Raw genomic sequence first — 7,452 nt, forward strand, 5'->3', positions numbered from 1 at the left:
TGAAAGACAATTAACCATCCTGACATCTCCATGTCATATTTTCTTAAAAGTCCCCATAGGGTTCACTGAAAACTAATTGAATTCTCTCAAAATAAAAACACAGGTGAGACCAACCTTTTACACATTCAAACCAAAATTCACACTCATACAAAAAAAGTTGATCCTGCCTCATCCTCATTGCAGCGCAATGCAATGTCATCTCACAACACACATTCCTGGAAGAACAGCTCGTATGTGAAAGGGCTATTTCTGATGTTTACCTGGTGAACATCCAGACGGAATATCATCAATATGAGTTTTTTTGGAGCCTGTCCTCATCAGAAAAACGCCCGTACAGGTTGAAAATTCAAGAAGCTTATGGCGACCCATATTTGCATTTGTTGTAAGGCGGCGACATCTAGTGGCTGAAGTAACTATAACAGCTGCAAAGGAGGAAGTGAGGCGTAGTAGTATAAAGAGTGAAATGACTGTACAGGGAGGGGGACGGGGATGGATGGTAGGGTTAAACAAGCAGGAGATTATTGCAGATGATATTTTTTTTTTACACTTACAAATGTAGTGAATATACATCACGTACATAATGTAACATAAGTTACTTAGGTGATGCAGGTATGTTTGTAACATAAGTTACAGAAGTAACTGTGATTTTAACCCTCGCCACAATGTTTTCCTTTACACAACCAAGTTTAGTGCCTGAACCTAGCCAAACTGTGACCCTACGTAGAATGTGTGATACGTGTGTTGCTGATACTCTGCAGTCATTCACGTATGAGGTTTGTTTTGTTTTTTTGTGTAATAATGAGCTGGATTGAGTTTGTAATTCAAATCTTCCTGGGTGACATGTATCTTCTGACAGGTACATTACCTTTATTAGCTAACAGAGTCTCATACCTTAATGACTGAATGGGTTGATTACCAGTGACTCCCAAAACAAAATGAAACACATTCTGTCACGCCTTTGCTAGGATCCCAGATACAGACACCAACTGGCAGAATTAAGCTGTTTATTAGAAGTTGTGAGGTGAGGGAAAGGGGGAGCGATGGGCTGGAGAGTGGGTCCAGGGGGAAGACAGCGGCTGGGGGGCTGGAGGTGATGGCTGGGGTGGCAGGCAGACTGGGAGTCAAGAGGACGGGCTGTTGGGCAGGCAGGAAGGCAGGCTGGCAGGCAGGCAGGCGGGGCAGGAACTGCAGCAGGGAAAGGCAGCAGTTAGAATAAGTACAAAAAACTTTCTATCAGAAATTCTGAGGCTTGGCTTGGCTAGAACGCGACCACGACAAACCGTGTGGACTGAATGACGATCAGGCCGAGACTGACGGTTGAGGCAGGACTGAAGTGCCGACTGGGTGATGAGCTGATGGGAATCAGGTTGCTTGATTGCAGCAGCAGGGCAGGTGTGGAGTGGGAGGCAGGCAGGTCCAGGAGAGGTGACAGAGTGCAAGGGGGAGGGGGAAGGAGACATAGACATACAAACAGATAGAGCGACAAAACAAAACAGACCAACATGCAACACAAACTGTCAGGGCGCTGGCCTTGTGACAGTACCCCCCCCCCCGACGGACGCCCCCAGGCGGCCCACCAGGCCTGGGCTTCTCAGGGTGAGCCCGGTGGAAGTCCCGAACAAGAGTATGGTCCAGGACGAGGCGGCGGGACACCCAGCACCGCTCCTCAGGCCCATAGCCCTCCCAGTCGACCAGGTATTGAATGCCACGGCCACGACGGCGACAGTCAAGGAGACAACGGACAGTGAAGGCGGGGTGGTTGTCGATGATCCTGGGGGGAGGAGGTGGGGGAGGAGGGGGCACCAGTGGACTGGAGACAACAGGCTTCACAGCAGATACATTGAAAACTGGGTGGACCTTGAGGGTCCGAGGCAGTTTCAGGCGTACAGCATTGGGGTTAATAATCTTCAGAATCACAAAAGGGCCAATAAATCTCGGGGACAGCTTCTTAGAGTCCGTCTTTAAAGGGAGATCCTTGGTAGAAAGCCATACCTTGTCTCCAGGTGCATATCGAGGTGCAGGAGTCCGATGACGGTTGGCTTGGTGCTGGTAACGGACCGAGGCACGGAGCAAGGCTGAGCGTGCACGGTGCCAGGTCTTGTGGCACCGGCGGACATGGGCCTGGACTGAGGGCACTGAAAGCTCCTTTTCCTGTGAGGGGAATAGTGGAGGCTGATACCCAAAAACACATTGGAATGGTGACATACCTGTGGCAGACGAAGGTAGAGTGTTATGGGCATACTCCACCCAGGGCGTAAGGGTGGACCAGGCGGATGGGTTGGAGGACACCATGCAGCGGAGAGAGGTCTCCAGATCCTGGTTTGCCCTTTCAGCTTGACCATTCGACTGGGGATGGTATCCTGAACTCAGACTGACAGTGGCCCCAACTGAGGAACAGAAGGCCTTCCAGACAGCAGAGGTGAATTGAGGCCCACGATCTGAAACAATATCAGAAGGGAGTCCATACACACAGAACACCTCTCTGACCAACAGATCAGCTGTCTCCCTGGCTGAGGGCAGTTTGGGCAGCGGCAAAAAGCGTGCAAATTTACTGAAGCGATCAACAACAGTGAGAATTACCGTGTTCCCAGCTGAGGCGGGCAGACCAGTCACAAAATCCAGGGCAAGATGTGACCAGGGGCGACGGGGCACCAGCAGGGGGCGCAACAATCCAGCACTGGATTGATTTGAAGACTTGTTTTGTGCACAAATAGGGCAAGCAGACACAAAAGATTTTACATCTACATCCAAAGATGGCCACCAAAAACGTCGTCTAAGGAAAGCAAGTGTTCGATTTAATCCTGGGTGGCAAGTTAGTTTAGATGAATGAGCCCATTGCAGTACTGAGGATTTAACAGCGTCTGGAACATACAGGCGACCCGGAGGGCCATTACCTGGGTCAGGTTGCGTCTGTTGGGCCCCTCTTACTTCCTCTTCAATCCTGAGGGAAACTGCCGCAACAATACAGGACTCTGGGACGATGGGTTCCAGGGACGCGGTGGTGCCGTCTTCCTTCCCATACATACGGGACAGGGCGTCGGGTTTGGTGTTCTTAGAACCGGGCCTGTAGGTCAGAGTGAGATTAAATCGACCAAAAAAGAGAGCCCACCTGGCTTGACGAGCGTTGAGCCGTTTAGCAGACTGGATGTAGGCCAGGTTTTTGTGGTCTGTCCATACCACGAAAGGCTGCTGAGATCCCTCCAGCCAGTGCCGCCATTCCTCAAGAGCCAGCTTCACTGCCAAGAGCTCACGGTTGCCCACATCATAGTTTCTCTCTGTTGGAGATAAACGGTGAGAAAAATAGGCACAGGGGTGAAGCTTGCCATCCTTGGCAGAGCGCTGAGAGAGGACTGCCCCCACTCCAATGTCTGAAGCATCCACTTCCACTATAAACTGCTTCTCCCGGTCGGGCTGGATGAGCACGGGGGCAGAAGAAAAATAACCCTTGAGCTTGATGAAAGCAGCTTCCGCGGTGGATGTCCACTGGAAAGGCTTAATGGTGGAGGTTAGTGCAGATAGAGGGGCAGCCACACGACTATAATTTTGGATGAATCTCCTATAGAAATTAGCAAATCCAAGAAACCTCTCCAACTCCTTACGGTTGCTGGGGCTGGGCCAATCCAGGACTGCCTTTACCTTGGCTGGGTCCATCTTCATCTGCCCTTCCTCAATGATGAAACCCAGGAAGGAGGTTGACGTGGCATGGAACTCACATTTCTCCCCTTTCACAAAGAGGCGATTCTCCAAGAGTCTTTGCAGAACCTGGCGGACGTGCTGGACATGGTCAGACATGTTCCTGGAGAAGACAAGAATATCATCCAGGTAAACAAATACAAAACGGTGTAACATGTCCCTGAGGACGTCATTTACCAGGGCCTGGAAGACGGCTGGGGCGTTGGAGAGTCCAAACGGCATAACTAAATACTCAAAATGGCCCAGAGGAGTGTTAAAGGCCATCTTCCACTCATCTCCTTCTCGTATCCTCACCAGGTGGTATGCATTACGAAGGTCAAGTTTAGTGAACACTGTGGCCCCCTGGAGAGAATCAAAGGCAGAATTCATCAAAGGCAAAGGGTACTTGTTCTTAATGGTGATATTGTTTAACAGACGAAAATCAATACACGGGCGGAGGGACCCATCCTTCTTGCCGACAAAGAAAAACCCTGCCCCGAGGGGCGATGAAGAGGGACGAATGAGGCCAGCGGCCAGGGAATCCTTAATATACCTCTCCATGGCCTCCTGCTCAGGCTTGGAGAGGCTGTAAAGGCGGCTGCTGGGAAGGGAAGCACCAGGAAGGAGATCTATACCACAGTCATAGGGACGGTGAGGGGGCAGAGACAGAGCACGGGCCTTACAGAATGCAGTTTGGAGGTCATGGTATTCTGAGGGAATGGAGGACAGATCAGGGACTTCCGGCAGGGGTTCAGGGCTGGGCACAGAATAAGGTGGGGCTGACTGTAAACAATTAGCATGGCAACGAAGGCTCCAGCTGATGATCCTCCCTGTCCTCCAATCAATCTGGGGATTGTGTTGTGCTAGCCAGGGAAGACCGAGAACTACAGGAACTGAAGGTGAGTCAATTATGTGAAAGCTGAGCTCCTCCTTATGATTACCAGACACAAGCAAATGTATGGGCACAGTCCTTAGAGTTATGTTGGCCAACAGTCTACCATCTAGTGCACTTGCTTCTAGTGGTTTATCAAGACAGACAGACGGCAGGTCTAGCTGCTTGGCCACAGTGGCATCAAGAAAACTTGCATCTGCACCTGAATCTAAAAGTGCAAAAATATCAATGGACTGACCTTTCCATGACAATGTTGCTTGCACCTGTGCTCGGGGTTGAGGGGAGAGGGGAATGGAGGTGTGGCTCGCCAGGATTCTCCCCGTTACTGGCGAGCCCGGTTGTTTGCCGGGCGATGCGGACATGAGGCCAGGAAATGACCAGGTCTCCCACAATACAGGCAGCTGTTGGTCTTAATACGGCGCTGACGCTCCTCTGGCTCCACTTGGAACCGTCCAAGTTGCATCGGCTCCGGTGAGGGCTCCCTCCTGTGCTGGTCCGTGGCTGGGCTTCCACCACCTTGGTGAACTCGGGAACCTGAGGCCGATGGAGGGTGCCCTGGGGAAGCAGTGGGTGGGCGCCGCTGCCTCTCTCTTCTCCGCTCCCGCAGCCGGTTATCTATACGAATAGCTAAGGAGACTAGACCCTCAAAATCAGAGGGTTCCGGGTAAGAAACAAGTTCATCTTTAATCGAATCATTTAATCCTTGACAAAAAACAGCTTGAAGGGACTCATTATTCCAGCCACTCTCCAGGGACAGAGTACGAAATTCAACGGAAAATTCAGCAACACTACGCATACCTTGGCGTAAGGTGAGTAACCTTTTCGAGGCATCCTGGCCACGGATGGGGTGGTCGAAAACCCTCCTCATCTCAGAGGTGAAGGCAGCGTAGGAAGCGGTGACGGGAGACTCCTTCTCCCACAGGGCCGCAGCCCAGGCCAAGGCACTCCCACGTAGGAGCCCCATCACGTAGGCAACCTTTGACTGCTCTGTTGAGTATGACTGGGGCTGTTGGCTGAACACAAGATTACATTGCAATAAAAAGGAACGACATTGACCAAAGTCACCTTCATACCGGTCTGGGGGAGGAACCCATGGCTCCTTAACAGGAACAGAACTGGGCCCGGAACTGGGTACTGCTGGCGTTGGGGCTGGTGGCTGAACCTCTGGGGTTGTGGGCTGATTCATGTGGTCTCGAATCTCCATCACGCTGGTGTTGAGCTCTCTGAGGCCCTCCATTAATTCCTTCAGTGCTTGGGTGTGCTGTCCAAGCAGCTGGCCATGGTGGGAAACTGCCTGGTGGAAAGGGTTGGTGTCCTTTGGGTCCTGCATGGCCGGATCGTACTGTCACGCCTTTGCTAGGATCCCAGATACAGACACCAACTGGCAGAATTAAGCTGTTTATTAGAAGTTGTGAGGTGAGGGAAAGGGGGAGCGATGGGCTGGAGAGTGGGTCCAGGGGGAAGACAGCGGCTGGGGGGCTGGAGGTGATGGCTGGGGTGGCAGGCAGACTGGGAGTCAAGAGGACGGGCTGTTGGGCAGGCAGGAAGGCAGGCTGGCAGGCAGGCAGGCGGGGCAGGAACTGCAGCAGGGAAAGGCAGCAGTTAGAATAAGTACAAAAAACTTTCTATCAGAATTTCTGAGGCTTGGCTTGGCTAGAACGCGACCACGACAAACCGTGTGGACTGAATGACGATCCGGCCGAGACTGACGGTTGAGGCAGGACTGAAGTGCCGACTGGGTGATGAGCTGATGGGAATCAGGTTGCTTGATTGCAGCAGCAGGGCAGGTGTGGAGTGGGAGGCGGGCAGGTCCAGGAGAGGTGACAGAGTGCAAGGGGGAGGGGGAAGGAGACATAGACATACAAACAGATAGAGCGACAAAACAAAACAGACCAACATGCAACACAAACTGTCAGGGCGCTGGCCTTGTGACACATTCTGTGTCTCTGTGTAGTGTTTTTCGATTTAAAACAAGTCCCCAGCTACTCCAGTTGCTTAGGAGAATGCTGCAATGCTGTTTTGATGTGAAGCTCCAGAAATGTTTTGTGGACAACAAAACTTCACCTGACTTTTCTTTAATATGGGGGTGAGAGAAGATAATAACTGAATTTTCATTGTGGGGTGAACTTATCCTTTAAGTTACCTTACAAACAAAACGTAACTTTATTATGTTAGTAAATTGAAATAACTCAATTTTGGTTTCGACTTCTGGTTTCATACTGGACACGAACATTGGTCTTAATACTACTTCACCTGCCTTCCTCCTTTGCTGCCGCTATATTAATTATGGCGGCGAGAAGAAACTGCAGTAAATGATAATAAGCTACTTTCACAGTCAACATATGCAGTCATTTTTCTGATGAGGATGGGCTGGTACTTGCACACCAATGCAGATCCTTTTCATTTTTTAACCCAGTGCAATTTCCTGTCCAGATGCCAAAATAAATCTGCTTAAAATGCAAATAATTTGAATACAAGTATACAAAAAAGTAGGAGCTCACATTCATTTATCCAACAGTCATAATTAGGTTTTAATTGAAATTTTAGTGGAGTCATGGAAACTGGACTTGTGTATGTCTGGTTGTGTGTGCATGTGCTTCCAGTAGTCCCTCTCTATATCCCTCTCTCTGTGTAACCATGTCCATTCATTATTTATCCTTCAGCAGTGTCCTGCCTGCCTCCCTGCTCATTTATTATGGCTGTGCATTAGAAAAACACTGGTAGGGGCATCCTGTGCAACGTGCAGGTCTCAGGTGATGTAACATACCCTCTGGCAGCCATCTTGGAAAACCACAGTTCTTGAAAACATCAGCTGTGAACAGCTGGTTGCATTTCCTGACTCTCAGAGTGAAATCAACATACTGTATTTCAGTACTGGAAGGGAAGAT

This window comes from Pagrus pagrus (genome assembly GCF_965226575.1).
Source record: "Pagrus pagrus genome assembly, chromosome: 13".
In the NCBI taxonomy this organism is placed as follows: domain Eukaryota; kingdom Metazoa; phylum Chordata; class Actinopteri; order Spariformes; family Sparidae; genus Pagrus; species Pagrus pagrus.